The 20,803-nt window shown below is 32.5% G+C and overlaps 1 protein-coding gene across 1 annotated transcript in view; it reads right to left on the bottom strand.

Moving 5' to 3' along the window:
• Window positions 1-20,283, bottom strand: part of Glut1 (Glucose transporter 1) — a 235,356-nt gene extending 215,073 nt beyond the window's left edge. The window contains exon 1 of the mRNA XM_075306958.1: window positions 20,022-20,283. The gene's annotated coding sequence lies outside the window, so the exon portion shown is untranslated. The remainder of the gene's footprint in view (window positions 1-20,021) is intronic.
• Window positions 20,284-20,803: the final 520 nt, after the last annotated feature.

Below are 20,803 nucleotides of genomic sequence, written 5' to 3'. Positions count from 1 at the left end.
ATTTTGAGAAAATACGTTGATAATCGGTGATAAATATATATGGCAGCTATATCTAAATCTGAACCGATTTTTTTCAAAATCAAGAGCGGTTGCCGTTGAGCCAATATAAAACTCTGTGCCAAATTTCAGGACGATCGGACTTAAACTGCGAGCTGTACTTTGCACACAAAATTACATATACAGACAGACAGACGGACATCGCTAAATCGACTCAGAATTTAATTCTAAGCCGATCGGTATACTAAACGATGGGTCTCAGACTTTTCCTTCTTGGCGTTACATACAAATGAAAAAACTTATTATACCCTGTACCACAGTAGTGGTGAAGGGTATAAACATTTGATCAAATTTTATTTCAATAGAAAATTTTCAAAATTGTATTTCTATAGAAAATTTGATCAAACTTTTATTTCTATAGAAAATTTGATCAAAATTTGAATTCTATAGAAAATTTGGTCAACATTTTGTTTCTTTTATTATTTCAATTTCAATTCAATTTTAAGTTACATTAATTTATAAATGTCATGTATGTGTATAAGTAAATATAATAATAATTATATTAAAAATTATAATAATAATTATATTATTTGAATTCTATAGAAAATTTTGTCAAAATTTTATTTCTATCGAAAATTCTGTCAAAATTTTATTTCTATCGAAAATTTTGTCAAAATTTTATTTCTATCGAAAATTCTGTCAAAATTTTATTTCTATCGAAAATTTTGTCAAAATTTTATTTCTATCGAAAATTTTGTCAAAATTTTATTTCTATCGAAAATTTTGTCAAAATTTTATTTCTAACGAAAATTTTGTCAAAATTTTATTTCTATAGAAAATTTTGTCAAAATTTTATTTCTATCGAAAATTTTGTCAACAATTTATTTCTATAGAAAAATTTTTAATGGGGAATATTTTGAGAAGCGATTTGCGGTGGCTATTTTTGTTCTCTTATCCCGAAATATTTAAGCCAACTCTGGTCAATTCAAAAGTTATTTTCTTCTGTCTTTAGGTACATAGAGGTAGAAACTGTAAAAGTAAAGCAAAAGGAAGATTAAGGAACTTGATCACAACAAAACTCAATTGATCAAGTTGCTTAATCTTCTTTGTCCATAAGGCTCAAATAATAATTAATTAAAAATGCATCATTTTATTTGTAATTAATTACATCCATGCATTTGGCCATTAATCGCTTATCTCGATAACAGGCTAACGTGAAAAGTTATGAACAAATTTTAATGGTTTATAAGTTTTTTTTTGTTATTTTATCAAAACCAAAAACAAGCAAAAAAACACTAAAATATTATCCATCTGAAGAATTAATGCGAAATCAATACAATTTAAATTTCTTCAAAATTAGTTCATTTTAACTTCAACATGGGTTTACTCTGTTTGGGGTGTAGGTTTAATTCGGCTGTGAAAATGCTAATGCCTACAACAACTCTGAAAAAGCACATAGCTACGCGGGATATGCATGAAAAAAATATTGCCTTTCAATCCTTGAACATAAAGATACTTTGGAAAACCAATAGACTAAAATCCTAGTCAATGACAAATACCCCAAAAAACAAAAATAATTCAATATTACTGACCAAGAGTAATGTAACTAAGCTGCATCATATAGCCCTTGGTTACCAACATTGGTAGGCAATATGCAAAGAATGGCCGTAATTAAGTCAATCCGTATGTAGTCAAAGTTGCTTAGGGGATTTCTCTTCCATCTGATGATTCGGTTTGGTTTACTGGAAAAGCTTTTGATCATGTTTGGAGTCCAAAATCAATGCAATCTCCTCTAGGGGGCATCTGTTTTCCGTTATACGAAATGTACACACATGGAACATAATCTTTGGGATTTTCGAATGTAATCGTGTTTATTAAGCTTTAGAAAGAGGATGCATACATCAGATTGAAACTAACCGAAGCCAAAAAACCACATATTGATTGTATCACCTTAACCCCTTTCGTTAGGGATGAATAGGGCGTAGATTTGAGGATGTTAAACCAACACACTATCAGATAGGTGATGCCATCAAAAGATTTCACCAATGAAACTCTGTATGTGGATGATGATTTAAGTGAATAAAGTGAACACAATTTTAATATTGGTAATAACCCGAACCTTGGAAAGAGCTGAAACATGTATTAATAATTAAGAGAAATTGAAACACACTAGCTCCCACCCATGGCAGGTAAATTCCTAGAAAGATGCACAAAAACATAAACTAGATGGATGTATAGAGAAAAAGGATCAATCAGCGCTTACCTCTGCGGGGAATTCACTGATGAATTTATAAGGAAATGTCCCACCTCAATGCGCTTCTCCTTTGCATGAAATTCAGCGCTTTCAGAAGCAGTACATTTACATGAGGATATCATTACAACTTTAGTGCGCTCAAGAATGCAGATACTTTCGAATATTGGAACCATTATAGATAGCGGTACTGCCTTTGAAAATCATGAAATGAACACACATTCGTAACAGTCTTCCTTTTTATACCCTGCACCATAGGATGGGGGGTATATTAACTTTGACATTCCGTTTGTAACACATCGAAATATTGCTCTAAGACCCCATAAAGTATATATATATTCTGGGTCGTGGTGAAATTCTGAATCGATCTGAGCATGTCCGTCCGTCCGTCTGTTGAAATCACGCTAACTTCCGAACGATACAAGCTATCGACTTGAAACTTGGCACAAGTAGTTGTTATTGATGTAGGTCGGATGGTATTGCAAATGGGCCATATCGGTCCACTTTTACGTATAGTCCCCAAATTTGGCTTGCAGAGCCTATAAGAGAAGCATATTTCATCCGATCGGTCTAAAATTTGGTACATGGTGTTAGTATATGGTATCTAACACTCGTGTAAAAATTGGTCTATATCGGTCAATAATTATATAGCCCCCATATAAACCGATCCCCCGATTTGGCTTGTTGAGCCTCAAAGAGAGGCAAATTTCATCCGATCCGGCTGAAATTTGGCACATGGTGTTGGTATATGGTCCTTAAAAACCATGCAAAAATTGGTCCATATCGGTCCATAATTATATATAGCCCCCATATAAACCGATCCCCAGATTTGGTTTGCGGATCCTCTAAGAGAAGCAAATTTCATCCGCTCCGGCTGAAATTTGGTACATGGTAGTAGTATATAATCTCTAAGAACCATTCAAAAATTGGTCCATATCAGTCCATAATTATATATAGCCCCTATATAAACCGATCCCCAGATTTGAACTCCGGAGCAACTTGGACGAGCAAAATTCATCCGATCCGGTTAAAATTTGCAACGTGGTGTTAATATATGGCCGCTAATAACCATGCCAAAATTGGTCCATATCGGTCTATAGTTATATATAGCCGATCCCCAATCACATAAAAATTGGTCCGTATCGGTTCATAATCATGCTTGCCACTCGAGCAAAATAATCTAGCAAAATTTTATTTCTATAGAAAATTTTGTCAAAATTTTATTTCTATAGAAAATTTTGTCGAAATTTTATTCCTATAGAAAATTTTGTCAAATTTTATTTCTGTAGAAAATGTTGTCAAAATTTTAATTCTATAGAGAATGTTGTCAAAATTTTCTATCTTTTGAAAATTTTGTAAAAATTTTATTGCTATAGAAAATTTTGTCAAAATGTTATTTCAATAGAAAATTTTGTTAAAATCGTATTTCTATAGAACATTTTGTTCAAATTTTACTTCTATAGAAAATGTTGTCAAACTTAATTATATACGTATTTAATCGGCCATTTTAAGTTTAATATATACCACGTATGGACTACGTGGTATATATTACGGTATTAGGAAGTTTTAAGATACCTTGTTATCGGCAAAAGTTACCGCAACCCAAGTAATTCGATTGTGGATGACAGTCTTCAGTAGAAGTTTCTACGCAATCCATGGTGGAGGGTACATAAGCTTCGGCGTGGCCGAACTTACGGCCGTATATACTTGTTTTGTTTTGTTTTTGGGTACTAGATGATGAATGGCTTCGGTTTGGTGCGTGAACAAAGCGTTTCGTCAATGTTACTCTTTCATAAGTTGCCAAAAATTAAAATTTTTGTTGATGTCGATTGGATGTCATACAAAATTCATAAGTAATTGAAACTAAAGAATGTTGGTTGGCATTTTACACCTTTTGTCAGCACATGTTTCATGAAGTATTCAGCACTAAAAAACAGACCCTTAAATTTTCTGGCATTTTAAATTGGTCGGGGATTTATTGACGTCACAATGAGAACTGATTGCATAGTAAAGTGTGTGAATAAAATTGGAACACGCAGGAGGTCATCATGTCATACCATTCATAAATAAAAAACAAAAATGAAAAAAAACAAATATTAGAGTTTACTAAAGGTCACAGTTATGTAAAACTAGAACGACCCTAAGTTTCACCGGGTTTGAATCATCAAACACTGTTACAAAAAATATTTTCAAGGTTAGTTTAGTGGCAGTAGTGCTAAGTTTCGGAAGTGAAAACTTGTGGTTTTTATTGATTTTGATTGAGATTCGAAATAGGAAGCCACCATGGAGCATGGTAGATAGCATGGCCGCCTTGCATACAATCCCAGTCTCGAGCAAGCACCGAAAAGTTTTTCAGCGGTGGATTAGCACCTAGATTACCGCCGAACTCAGCTATGAAAAGCTTGCTTTTTGTCATTGAGCTAAGCCAAAATCGGGCAGCACTCATTCAGAAGAGAGAAATTCATCACAATAATAGGCTGCCACCAAACCTAACCTAATCGATCCCCCAGGTTTGACTTCCGGATTCTCAAATTTTATCTAACTTCTTGGGAATTTGGCATTTGATATCCATATGTGTAAAAAATTGTCCACATCTGTTCATAATTAGATCCTATCAGTTCTTTTTAAGCACATCCCGGGATCCCAAATTATTTGTTTTTATACCCTCCACCATTGGTATATTAACTTTGTCATTCCGTTTGTAGCACATTGCTCTAAGACCCCATAAAGTATATATATTCTTAGTCGATTTAAGCATGTCCGTCTGTCCGACTGTTGAAATCACGCTAACTTCCGAACGAAGCAAACTATCGATTTGAATCTTGGTATTGATGTAGGTCGGATGGTATTGCAAATGGGCCATATCGGTTCACTTTTACGTATAGCCCCCATATAACATATATTTACAAACATTTTATGGTCCAAACATAATATGTTCTAACATATTTACATATATGTCCCAAACATGTTATAATAGCTTATGAACATTATATGCTTGCACTATTGTGTTAAAAAATTTGAGTTCCAGACATATAATTTTTACACCCAAACTTATGAAAAACAGTCTTTTTCGTCCGTGTATGTGGTTTAGGGTATAAAAAAAAAAACCGGAATATAATTTAGTCCAATTTTCGCACGTGGTAGTTCATTCTTCCCATAAAGCATTTCACTTTTTATCTGTGTACTGTCATTGTTATACCCACCACCATAAAATGGTGACGGGGCTATAATAAGTTTGTCATTCCGTTTGTAACACATTGAAATATCGATTTCCGACTATATAAAGTAAATATATTCTTGATCAGGGAAAAATTCTAAGACGATATAAGCATGTCCGTCTGTCCGTCTGTCTGTCTGTCTGTTGTAATCACGCTACAGCCTTCAATAATGGCGCTATCGTCCCGAAATTTGGCACAGATTCGTTTTTTGTTTGCAGGCAGTTCGAAGATGGACTATATCGGTCCAAGTTTTGATATAGTCCCCATATAAACCGACCTCCCGATTTGGGGTCTTGGGCTTATAAAAACCGTAGTTTTTATCAGATTTGCCTGAAATTAGAAATCTAGAGGTATTTTGGGACCGCAAAGAGGTGTGTCGAAAGTGGTCCGTATCGGTCCATGTTTTAGTATAGCCGCCATATAGACCGATCTCCCGATTTTGCTTCTTAGGCGTCTAGAAACAGTATTTTCTATCCGATTTGTCTGAAATTGAAAATCTAGAGGTATTTTAGGACCGTAAGGAGGTGTGTCGAAAATCGTTATTATCGGTCCATGTTTTGATATAGCCCCCATATAGACCGATCTCCCGATTTTGTTTCTTGGGCGTCTAGAAACTATATTTACCATCCGATTTGCCTGAAATTGGAAATCTATAGGTATTGTGGGACTATAAAGAGGTGTGTCGAAAATGGTCCATATCGGTCGATGTTTTGGTATAGCCCCCATATAGACCGATCTCCCGATTTTGCTTCTTACGCGTCTAGAAACAATATTTTCTATCCGATTTGTATGAAATTGAAAATCTATAGGTATTTTGGAACCATAAAGAGGTGTGTCGACAATGGTCCGCATCGGTCCATGTTTTGATATAGCCCCCATATAAACCAACCTCCCGAATTGGAGTCTTGGGCCTATAAAAACCGTAGTTTTTATCCAATTTGCCTGAGATTGGAAATATAGAGGTATTTGAGGACCATAAAAAGGTGTGCCGAAAATGGTGCTCTTCGGTCCATGTTTTGATATAGACCCCATAGAGACTGATTTCCCGATTTTGCTTCTTGGGCTTCTAGAAACTATATTTTCTATCCGATTTTCCTGAAATTGAAAATCTAGAGTTCTTTTGGGACCATAAAAAGGTGTGCCGAAAATGGTGCCAATCGGTCCATGTTTTGATATAGACCCCATATAGATCGATCTCCCATTTTGCTTCTTGGGCTTCTAGAAACTATATTTACCATCCGCTTTGCCTGAAATTCTTGAGCTACAATAAACTGTATTTATTACATGATTTGCCTGAAATTCGAAATCTAGAGGTATTTTTAGACCACAAATAAGAGTGCCGAAATTGAGGTATATCGGTCCATTTTTTGGTATAACCCGCATAGGTCCATGTTTTGATATAGCCCCCATATAAACCAACCTCCCGAATTGGAGTCTTGGGCCTATAAAAACCGTAGTTTTTATCCAATTTGCCTGAGATTGGAAATATAGAGGTATTTGAGGACCTTAAAAAGGTGTTCCGTAAATGGTGCTCATCGGTCCATGTTTTGGTATAGCCCCCATATAGACCGATATCCCGATTTTGCTTTTAGGGCTTCTAGAAACTATATTTACCATCCGATTTGCCTGAAATTGGAAATCTAGAGGTTTTTGAGGACCATAAAAAGGTGTGCCGAAAATGGTGCTCTTCGGTCCATGTTTTGATATAGACCCCATAGAGACTGATTTCCCGATTTTGTTACTTGGGCTTCTAGAAACTATATTTTCTATCCGATTTTACTGAAATTGAAAGTCTAGAGTTCTTTTGGGACCATAAAAAGGTGTGCCGAAAATGGTGCCAATCGGTCCATTTTTTGATATAGCCCCCATATAGACCGATCTCCCATTTTGCTTCTTGGGCTTCTAGAAACTACATTTACCATCCGCTTTGCCTGAAATTCTTGAGCTACAATAAACTGTATTTATTACATGATTTGCCTGAAATTCGAAATCTACACCCATAGAAAAAATCATGAACGGCGTGGTCATTTTGAAACGATCCGTTCATGAAAGTGAATCAACACACATGTGTTGTCAAACTGAGAACAGATGGGGACAATCTGACAACGTAAAAATGACACCATAAGTTTTCAAAACAACAACCAGCGTTCATGATCTGAAAACGTAATTGTTACGAATTTATAAACAAAATTAAAAAAAGATTTCCCCTACCGTGACTCGAACCTGTGTTGCCTGCACGATACACGTTAACAGTCGCCTTAGCACATTGCACCAACGGCGGAGTTGACATAACAACGTCTAACGATTATTTTAAGACATTTAATGACCAAAGAAAAACGAATGCCGTTCATGAAATCGTGAACGCCCGTGGACGAAATCGTGAACATTCCGTTTTCATTTTTTGTGAACGTTTCCGTTTCATTTTGACAACGTCCGTTCACGATTGTGAAACGCAATTTTTTCTATTAGTGTAGAGGTATTTTTAGACCACAAATAAGAGTGCCGAAATTGAGGTATATCGGTCCATTTTTTGGTATAACCCCCATATAGACAGATCTCTCGATTTTTACTTCTATATTTTTTGGCCGATTTGTTTGAAATTGAAAATCTGGAGGTATTTTAAGATCACAAATATGTGAGTAGCAAATGGTGCCTATCGGTCCATGTTTTGGTATAGCCCCCATATACACCGATCTCCCGGTGTTTTTATTTCTTGGGCTTCTAGAATCCGTAGTTTTTATCCGATTTGCTGGAAATTATTAATCTGTAATAAAATTTTAGACAAACGAATTTTCTTTTTCTTATAAAGTGTTTTCGTTTATTCAACGATTGTCTCTAAAATGTGTGTCAAAAGAAAACTTTGCTTGTCTAAAATTACGTTCCTCAAAAAAGAAAACACTTCTTTCAGGGTATATCAGGAGCACTGATCATGAAAATTGCTTCAAACTGAAAGTAAAAGTTCCAGATTTTACTCATCGTATTTAAATAAATGCGGAAAAATCTACAGATTTAAGATTTTAAATCAAGGCGTAATTTCAACATATACACGATATGTTTATATTTTCTCTAAAACTCAAACAAAATTGGTTCTCATAAATCCAGAATCTTATCTGGTCTTCATAGGTAGAATCTTTAAAGTTTGTTTTCGGGAGCTGGCTCGTTTGGGAGAAGATTTGTCATCAAACCCCCTACAATTCTATATATTATCAAGTAACCCACTACGACGAAGAGTTTTCATAGTAAACTATTATACTTGATTCATGGTGGTGGGTATTTAAAATTCGGCCCGGCCGAATTTACTGCTGTGTATACTTGTTCTTTACTATGTTTATAACGAATATCACGTTCACGTTTCCTTTGTGATATCGATCATTTGTTGAACACGTATTCGATAATCGAAGCGTTTAATCTAATCTTGAAGTGCCACTGAATGAATTCGTCATTTTAATAAATATTAAGTGTAGAATCTTTTGACCTAGCTATGGGCGAAAGAATTAAAAATAATTTTACATACTTGAAATATATTCATTCAATCGCAGATATGGCAGTTTTGATTAAATCAACAAAAATATATTTGGTTGATACACAGAAAAAAATATGTTGTAAATTTAATGAATACTTTAATTTCCGACTCGTTAAAAAAAACTACTGTAATATTGTAAATTTTTCGTAACACACCCTCAAAATAAAAAAAGGTATGTTGCCATTCCCAAAACAAGCTTCAAACAGGTACATTTTGGGGTATTGCCTAAACATTTATATTTTTGGTTTCTTCTAATATATAATATGTTTGAAAGCATATTGCTCTTTACAATATAATATGCTTGAGTAGTCCAAGTTTCAAACATTTTTATTTTTCATCCAAATTCAAGACTTTTCTTCCAAAAACTACATGTTTGTCCATAATAATAAAATGTATTTTCGCTCAAGCATAATATTTTTACGTAATAGCTTATAAATTCTTAAGGATAAAAAATTTTGTTTCCATTTGATTTTTGAGTTTGAGCTCAAAAATAATTGTTTTCAGCTATGTGTACCAAAAGGTAAGAGACAGGTATTATAAACTATGAACTTCATTTTTTAAACAAACATTCACTTCTAGATTTTGTACGTAATGTCTAGCTCTTAACTTCACAGACGAAGTTAATAATAAAAGTAGGGGAATAATGGATATAACAGAGTACTATCTTCGAGATGAAAAATAACATGAAATTTAAAATGAGCTACTAACGTAAACCCCAAATGACTACATTTATTGTAAAATACAGGCGTACCACCTATCTTAAAGATTAACAAAAAACTGATTGAATTAAGTTTCTTAACATCCCAGCAAAAGAAAATTGGAAGTTGTTCCACAAACATTTCTTTTAAAGCGCATCCCGGAATCCCCCATAATTTTTTTTCCACATCCGATGCAGTCTTTTTGGACAAGTCCAGAAAAATTTCTTTTAAAGTGCATCCCCGAAATCCCCTATCGATTTTTTCCACTTCCGATGCAGTCCTTTTGGACAAGTCTTAGAAAGTACGTAATTAGGCCCTTTCAAGTGATAATTAAATTAAATTTCGCGAAAAAGAATAGAAAATTAATAAAAAAGTATAAAGTAATAAAACAAAGCAGTAAGTTCGGTCGGGCCGAATCTCATATACCCACCACCATGAATCAAATATAATAATTTACTTTGAAAACACTTCGTCGTATCGGGTTTCTTCATAATATATAGAATTTTAGAAGGTTTGATGACAAATTTTCTCCCAAGCAAATCAGTTCAACTAGATTCTACCTACACTGAAAAAACAGTGAACCCACCAGGAAGAAAAATTTCGGTTAATTTTAGAAAATTTTGAATATTTTGAGAAAATTTTAACTAAACAATATAACAAACGCTGGCATCATGCCGATGTCATAAAAATAAGTAAATATTTTTCGACAAATTCAAGAAAATTTATTAGACATAATTAGGTTTTTTCACTTGTTAAAGAAAATTTTGTAGTTTGAAGGAAAAAATTGGAGTTCAAAATTGCAGGAATGTCTTTAGTGACATACAAAGTTCATGATGAACGCATTTGTAGTAAAATTTACAAATTTAAAGAAATATTGAACTATTTTGTGGAAGACACGAATTTAGTTAATCTTTATCCTTCATTTGTGTATATTTTTTTCCTCGGTTTTAGTTAATTTAACTAACGTTCACAAAAAATTATTAGAGTAGAGGAAACTTTCACCAAACATCATAATTCCATGAACTAAACGAAAGTTAAATTGGCTTTAGTGAAATAGAGAGTTCACTTTTTTGTTTGAGTATATGAAGACTAGATCAGATTCTGGATTTATGAGAACCAATTTTATTTGAGTTTTAGAGAAATCATAAACATATCGTGTATATGATGAAATAACGCCTTGATTCGACATCTTAAATCTGTAGATTTTTTTCGCCATCATTTAAATGAATACGATGAGTAAAATCTGAAGATTTTACTTTCAGTTTCAAGCAATTGTCATGATCATTGTCTAAAATTTCATTCCGTAGGAAAATATTTTTTCTTTGGGTGTACCCTCAAGAAGAGAAATCGGTCTATATCGATGCCTTACCAAACGGACCGGTAAATGCGATACAGAGTTTTGAGGGTCTAAAATTCCAGTAAATTTACATTTTTGTTCAAATCGGATAAAAACTACGGTTTCTAGTAGCCCAAGGAGTTAAATCTGCAAATCGGTCTATGTGGAGGCTATACTAAAACATGGGTCGACACACACCATATTCAGCTGACCTATTTGTGGTCAACCGGATTCCAGAAGTCTTCGAAATAAATTCGGGAGTTAGGTCTATATGGGGGCTATACCAAAACATGGACCAATACTAACCACCTCTTAATGTTCCTCAAATACCTCTAGAATTCCACTTACAGACTTGGGTGAAAACTACGAATTCTTGAAGCCCAAGAAGTAAAATCGGGAGATGAGTCTATATAGGGGCTATACCAAAACATGGACCGTTACGGACCATTTTCGACACACCTCTCTATGGTCCTAAAATACCTCTAGATTTCTAATTTCCGGCAAATTGGATAAAAATTACGGATTCAAGAAGCCCCAGAAATAAAGTCGGGAGATTGGTCTATATGGGGTCTATACCAAAACATGGACCGATAAGCACCATTTGCGACACACATATTTGTGATCAATTTCAAGCACATCGGCTAGAAAATATAGTTTCTAGACGCCCAAGAAGTAAAATCGGAAGATCGGTCTATATGGGGGTTATACCAAAAAATGGACCGATACACCTCAATTTCGGTACACCTATTTGTGGTTCCAAGTTTGCACTACTTCCGGATAACAAATTGGGGATCCAAACTACTTTTTTGGAAGCTCTTTTTTTGCTGGGATGAGGTAGGTTAAAAATATTCGATAATATGTTTAATTTTTACTAAAAACATAAAATGCGTTTTTTAAATGCCGTCAAATATGTTGTTTCGCAGTAAATATTAATTCTTATTATGTTAATATATCAAAAAAAAAAAAAAATGATCGCAAGAAGTGGCATATTTTTCATAAATACAATTCTACAATTAATCACATAGCGTTATGAAATGATTTTTTTACTCTTTCTAATATTAATTTATCTCCATTTAGTTGAAAATCTTCGAAATTTAATATTCGGAAGATTAACCTTGATTATCTACTTCAGAATATTTTGCAAGCATACTTTTAGGCGGTAAAAGTTTACACTGATAATATTTTGGTAATTGTTCTCAAATATAATATTGGACTCGCAAACTCAATTATTTGTTAAGAATACAAATATAACTGTAATTGTAACGCTATAAATTAATGTAATTAAAAAATGGCACAGTTTGACAAAAAGTAGCGTAAAATAGTAAAAAGTATCACTTTTAGTGGCACAAAAAAAGATGGCACAAAAGTAAAAAAAAATGGCAAATTTGCCACTAAAGTGGCAAAACAGTAACACTGGTTTTAGCTCTCTCACGCTAAGAGAAGCTCTGTTTGTTTGTGGATATATATATATATATATATATATATATATATATATATATATATATATATATATATATATATATATATATATATATATATATGTATATATATATATATATATATATATATATATATGTATATATATATATATATATATATATATATATATATATATATATATATATATATATATATATATATATATATATATATATATATATATATATATATATATATATATATATATATATATATATATTGATGTAGGTCGGATGGTATTGCCAATGGGCCATATCGGTCCACTTTTACGTATAGCCCCCATATAAGCGGACACCCAATTTTGGCTTGCGAGGCCTCTAAGAGAAGCAAATTTCACCCGATCCTGTTGAAATTTGGTACATGGTATTAGTATATGGTCTCTAACAATCATACAAAAGTTGGTCCACATCGGTCCATAATTATATATTGCCCCCATATAAACCGATCCCCCGATTTGGCTTGCGAGGTCTCTAAGAGAACCTGAAATTTGGTACATGGTGTTTGTATATGGTCTCTAACAACCATGCAAAAATTGGTCCACATAATTATATATAGCCCCCATATAAACCGATCACCAGATTTGACCTCCGGAGCCTCTTGGTTAGTACGTGGTTAGTATATGATATTTAACAACCATGCCAAAAGTGGTCCATATCAGTCCATAATCATATATAGCCCCCATATAAACCGATCCCGTGATTTGGTTTTGGAGCCTCTTGGAGGAGCAAATTTCATCCGAGTCAGTTGAAATTTGGTACATTGTGCTAGTATATGGCCGTTAACAACCATGCCTAACTAGGTCCATATCGGTCTATAGTTATTTATAGCCGTCAGATAAATCGATCCCCAATCACACAAAAATTGGTCCATATCAATAATTGTATATAGCCCCCATATAAGCGACCCCCATATTTCAATTCTGGCTCCCTACGTACCGTGCAAAGTCCATATCGATTCGTAATTATTTGTAGACTTACCTACACATACTTTTTTTCTAATGTATACCACGTATGGACTAACACACAATTTAGAAACGATTTAAGATACCACAACCCAAGTAATTCGATTGTGGATGACAGTCTTTCGTAGAAGTTTCTACGCAATCCATGGTGGAGGGTACATAAGATTCGGCCTGGCCGAACTTACGGCCGTTTATACTTGTTTTTTTTTTTTCATTTTTTTTTTTTTAATTTATGAATAAATTCATATTCTATTAATTTCTGTGTGTATTTTATATTTACTGATTATTGTTGGAAGGTTTGGTTACCTTAAAGTGGCAGCCCGATTTGTTTCAGGCTAATTTATTTTATGTTGGAAATTCCTAACTAAGATGTAAAGGGAAAAAATTTAAATTTCCAATAATTGTGAATTGTATTCGTGATGATATATCCAATTGGAAATCTTTTTTAATTTGAAAACTACTTACTCATGATTTAAATATTTAAGATTTTTTTGTTGCAATCGATCAACTTACCTAAAAGTAGAAAAACAAAACAAAAGTGTTACAAAGTAATTTGGAAAAAACCAGTATGGATTATAAAAAAACAACCTTCCATGGAAGGTTCTATGCATCAATTACAATATCAATTTTTGTGGTCAATGTATTATATTTTTTTGTAAAATGTGTAATGCCAAAAAGGTAACAAGATTGATTCAGTATTTAACTATGTTCGTCCAACCGTTTGTTCATGTCTTCTGGTGAATGTAGTATTTATGGTTAGATTCCAATGAAGGCTAATGAAGTTATTTTCATCTGAATTTAGTTTCCATACACAGAGTTCAAATTGAAAGCTTTTAATAGGGGAAATTATTGACAAATCGATTCAGTTTTAGTTAAAGCCGAAATTTTACAATGGTGCTTAAATATAACACTACGACTAGTCCATTTTGTGAAGACGACCTAGTAGTTTTTTTTTACATAATAATACTACTAAGCACACTCAGAAAACAGTGCCCCTTCTTTAAGTTAAAATGAACTCATTGTGAAGAAAGTTGAACTTCGTATAGCGCCAAAGACATTTTTATTTGTTTGAACGATGTAATTTTCGTAGAAATTAGGTAGAATGTATTCCATATATTAGTTAACATTTTCCTACATTTATGTACCACTATACTACAGAATGAAAACAAGTTTATACGGCCGTAAGTTCGTCCAGGCCGAATCTTATGTACCCTCCACCATGGATTGCGTAGAAACTTCTACGAAATACTGTCATCCACAATCGAATTATTGGGGTTGTGGTAATACTTACCGATGGTAAGGTATCTTAAAACTTCTTAACATCGTCTTCTAAATTGTAAGTTAGTCCATACGTGGTATAATTAGAAAAAAGGTACATATAGGTAAGTCTACAAATAATTACGAATCGATATGGGCTTTTGCACGGTACTTAGAGAGCCAGCATTGACCCACATGGTCGCTTATATGGGGGCTATATACAATTATGAACTTGATATGGACCAATTTATGTGACATTGGGGATCGATTTATCTGAGGGCTATATATAACTATAGACCGATATGAATCTAGTTAGGCATATATTAACCCAATGTACCAAATTTCAACCGAATCGGATGAATTTTGCTCTTCCACGAGGCTCCGGATGTCAAATCTGGGGATCGGTTTATATGGGGGCTATATATAATTATAGATCAATATGGACCAATTTATGCATAGTTGTTAGAACCATATACTTACACCACGTACCAAATTTCAAGATGGATCGGATGAAATTTGCTTCTCTTAGAGGCTCCGCAAGCCAAATTTGGGGGTCTGTTTATATGGGGGTTATACGTAAAAGTGGTCCGATATGGTCCACTACCATTCCATCCGACCTACAACATCAATAACAGCTACTTGTGCCAAGTTTCAAGTCGATAGCTTGTTTCGTTCGGAAGTTAGCGTGATTTCAACAGACGGACGGACGGACGGACATGCTTAGATCGACTCAGAATTTCACCACGACCCAGAATATATATACTTTATGGGGTCTTAGAGCAATATTTCGATGTGTTACAAACGGAATGACAAAGTTAATATACCCCCATCCTATGGTGAAGGGTATAAAAATTAACTGAATTGAATTCATACGAGTATATGGATGGAGTGACTTTATTGAACTTTTTTCATTTTACATACACGCAAAAAATAATTCTTTCCTCCCAAACGAAATTTTAGACAAACAAAGTCCGTTTCTCATTTGCTTTTCGCTGTAAGGAAGTGTATTTGGAAGAAAAGTATATACTTTTTGTGATAAACGTTTATTCTTTTCCTGGATGTAAAAACAATTTCATAAAGACAAACTCAAAAAAAAAACATTGTTTTCTTGCTAATTGCATTTTCCCTCACATCTTTCTCACATCCACGTGGTTTTTTAGTTCTTAACACCTTTTCCTGTAATGCCAACAATGTAGATGAAATTATACGATTTTATAAATTTTTAAAATTTTTTTACCTTTCGCCTGGACGGAGAATCGAACCGCGGACCATGCACTTTGTAAGCCAACACACTAACCACTGAGCTATGTACCTGTTATGGTCATCAATAGATAAATATCCATATAAGTTATATTTATATTTAGCATAGCTTGCGGCGCCCACGAACCGAATAAACAAAGTTTATTTAACAGAAACAAACATTTAGTTTGGCACCGTGGAGCAGTGGTTACTACGTCCGACTTGCATGCCAAGGATCGTGGGTTCGATCCCTGCTTCGACCAAAGTTTTCTTTTTGTTTATTTTTTTTTGTTTTACATATATTCCAGATATGTTCGGAAAATTCCGAAAAAATGTTCAACATTACATTGTAGTATATTAAATTTTGAACTGTAAAATCTGTCTTATTAAAGACCTAAAGTTAGAAATGAACAGTGTTTGATATAAACGAAATGGACTGTGTTGTTGTTTCAAAAATAACTTTTTTTATTGAAAAAATAAAAATTTTGTAAGAAACGAATTTTTTTTGGTGATAAAAGTTTAAAATTTTCGAAGCAATTTAAAAAATCTCTAACAAAAGAAAAACGTTTTCAGTACACGTTTTCCAAACGTTTTTTTTCTTTGCGTGTATTTGTGGTAAACTTTTTACTTCAAAATTAGAACTGCATACCTTCCACAAAAAAGACATGTTTTATTTATATATTAAATATATTTATTAAGAATCTACAGCATCGAAATATTAGCTTATATTTCCAATTTCCATGTAATCTTATCAACTGTAAAACGTAATGTTTTTATTCTTCTTGTACCTTTCACTTTTAATAAGTTGCTGCCTAACGATTTTGTCCTCCTTTTATAATTTCAATACCTATAAATAGAACAAATCATAAACCAATTTTTTCACTAAATGTTATATTCCCATATACAAATATTTAAATATGAAGCGATTTGGACATTTTTTTAACTTTTACAAAATCTGTAGACTCAAAACCTAAGTTGGTTAATGACCGGGGCGGGACCGGGACCACAATGTTAATACAAAAATTCTGGAAATATTTAAATTGTATAAAATTTCTCAAGTCTGAATTTATGATTTATCGTTTGATAGTAAAATTTTAATTGAACTCTCAGTGCAAAACTTCAAAATTTTCGAAGTGAATCTTTGGCCTCCGTGGTCACGTGAATCTAAATTGGGCGGAAGATATATATGGGAGTTATATCTTAATCTGAACCGATTTCAACCAAATTTTGCATACCTAGAACGAATGTGCAAAAGTTCAAGTAAATAGGAGTGAAATTTTGACCTCTGGGGCCATATAAGTGCGTATCGGACGAAACATATATATGGCAGCTATATCTAAATCTGAATCGCTTTTAACCAAATTTGGCACGCATAGCTACAATGCTCATTCTACTCCCTGTGCAAAATTTCAACTAAATCGGAGCAAAAAATTAGCCTCTGTGGTCATATGAGTGTAAATCGGGCGAAAGCTATATATGGGAGCTATATCTAAATCTGAATCGATTTGGCTGATATTTTGTAAGTTTTGCGAGACTCATAAAATATTCGGATGTGCGGAATTTAAAAAAAAAACATCGGTTGATAAACACGCCAATTATGATCAGATCGGGGATAAATATATATATATATATATATATATATATATATATATATATATATATATATATATATATATATATATATATATATATATATATATATATATATATATATATATATATTTATATATATATATATATATATATATATATATATATATATATATATATATATATATATATATATATATATATATATATATATATATATATATATATATATATATATATATATATATATATATATCCCTTTCCGACCTATAGCCGATCCACGTGATAGATTTTCCTAAATTTTTGAATTCTGTTATTTATGTGCACATAGAACATTTTAAATTAATAAGTTTGTTCAGTTTGATCCTGTATCCTGTTTTTTCAGGATACGCACAATTTTTGCCGTCCGGTAAATTCCGGTAAAAGTCCGGACGTAAAAATATCAAAAAACACAAAATAATCACGAAGTTACTGTTTGCATACAATATTTAATATGTTTTCTTATTGAAAACACTTGTTTGATGGAATATTCCACAACTTAAATAATTTTAATTTATTTGCAAACTTACACCTACCACTAATTTTTACAAATGCGCAAAGTACACTGCTGAAACTACAAAATTAATATAAAAAACAAATATTTATAACGGTTCTTCACATTCTTAGACAAAGAGAGAGCATACACAATTATTTTTTTGCCGCTCTTATCGCAGTACGTCATATATTAAAGAAATTATGAAGACTTAAACTTACCCGCACAATTGTGCGTACACGGTCGGAAAGGTATATATATATATATATATATATATATATATATATATATATATATATATATATATATATATATATATATATATATATATATATATATATATATATATATATATATATATATATATATATATATATATATATATATATATATATATATATATATATATATATATATATATATATATATATATACATATATATATATATATATATATATATATATATATATATATATATATATATATATATATATATATATATATATATATATATATATATATATATATATATATATATATATATATATATATATATATATATATATATATACACATATATATATATATGTATATATATATATATATATATATATATAGCAGCTATATCTAAATCTGAACCGTTTTTTTTTTCCAAAATCAATAGCGATTGTCTTTGAGTCAATGTAAAACGCTGTGCTAAATTTGGACTTAAACTGCGAGCTGTACTTTGCACACAAAATTACATATACAGACAGACGGACATCGCTAAATCGACTCAGAATTTAATTCTAAGACGATCGGTGTACTAAACGATGGGTCTCAGACTTTTCCTTCTTGGCGTTACATACAAATGCACAAACTTATTATACCCTGTACCACAGTAGTGGTGAAGGGTAAACAAATTACAAACTGTATGGACCTAGCGCCGTCAATGCAACATTTGGTATGACGCAAGCCAATGTCCCATCTTCTAAAGTGTATTGTCTTTGCCTATAAGTACCACGCCTGCGACAAACATCAGGACCTCTTGAATATTTATCAAAAATTTAAACATTATCTGTATCCAATTAAAAATGAAAGAAACTCTATATTTACAAACAAATATCTATATATGCAATTTGTGTGCCATAGAAGAGTCCACCTACAGTAAATGATCGAAAAATGTCGTAGAGATAACCTCTCTACCATCCTTTTTTATTTTGGGTCCCACGGGACCTCATAACGCTGGTATCGCTTCCGGTTCACACATACAGAAGGGTTAAGAAAAATTACAAAAATTCTCGAAAACCTGATATATTGTAAAAAATATTGCTTTATGTGTACATTTTGTGGAAGATAACAAATATTGGCCATTGAGTCCACAATGCATGAAAATGAAAAAAAAAATATGAAATGGCAACAGTTCCAAAAATGAAATATTTACTTTTGTTAATAGTGCCAGAGCTAGGGTTAAAGTGTTTACATTCTTCTGTGCACAGAGATGCCAGCTTTTTATTACAATATATATTTTACAGCTTAGCCACCCACCCCATATGCTATAGGTGGGGTATAATGTATTAACCCTGGACAGTCATCCTTATTTTTTATACACTAACGTCATCCTTCGTCATTTTGACTACGGCTTATTTCAAGATGCTATAATTTGCACTGTGAGCAAAAATGTGAACCAAAATTGAATTTATTTTCTTATTCATTTTGTTTTTAATTAGTATACAACAAAAATTCATAAAATATTTGTATTTGTATAACTTAAATTTCTCATTTCCCAATCGACTAAAATGCATTTTAGATCGAAATTACGCGTTGCCATTTTGACGAAGGATGACTGTCCAGGGTTAAAGCACATTTTGTCACGGTATAAATTCCCACAAAAACTATGCCATACATTGCCAATGTTATGTTTCAATAAACAATAGAAATTTCAATTGCATAAACTTACCCAACAGGTAATGAGTGTCTGTCTGTATTCCATTCGGGAGATGAGTGAGTTTTGTGTCGGCTTTAATATGGGTCAATCAAACTGTGATTTAAAATTCAGTGAATGGAATTCAATGAAACGCAATATAAATAACAGCGGCAACAACAACATGCACCAACGGCCATGTAAATTTTATGAATAGCAACAACAATAGCAACAATTAACCGTGAGTTGTCAGAACACAACAAACAAGCGAATAGAGCCCATGCAAGAGAGTAAACAGGTATACCATAATTGCTATGCCGATAGATCAAACACTATAATTTACGGCTATTATTAAAAATTTCATTATTACCATAAATTTATATTGAAAATTAAAAAAAAAACACTTTCTGGAAAAAACCCGCACGCAATTCCGGCAATTAATCAACATATACAGCAAACAATGGTTTGTTATACTTTTTTTTGTGACACTTTAGACAATTCCAGATTAAGAGAGGGAGAGAGATAGGTTATTAAAGAAACCAATCTTTAACATTTCTTAATTCTCATTAGGTCGATTCGGTATTCTCAAACGAATATCAGTAACATTTATATATGCAACATAAATTCTTTGTTGTTTATTGTTTTTTTTTTTTTTACCAATAAACAAATATTCGTTTAATTATTTGGTGCGATTAGCTCTACATATCTCTTTTGAACGATTACACGACTTCACATCCGCGACATATGAAACGAATACAACACTCGCTTTTAATGCTTGTGCTACACTAACCCATCAAAATATTGCCGGGCCAATCTGC

The sequence above is a fragment of the Haematobia irritans genome, chromosome 4 (assembly GCF_050003625.1).
Source record: "Haematobia irritans isolate KBUSLIRL chromosome 4, ASM5000362v1, whole genome shotgun sequence".
NCBI lineage: Eukaryota > Metazoa > Arthropoda > Insecta > Diptera > Muscidae > Haematobia > Haematobia irritans.
This window is presented reverse-complemented; position numbering and strand designations above follow the sequence as displayed.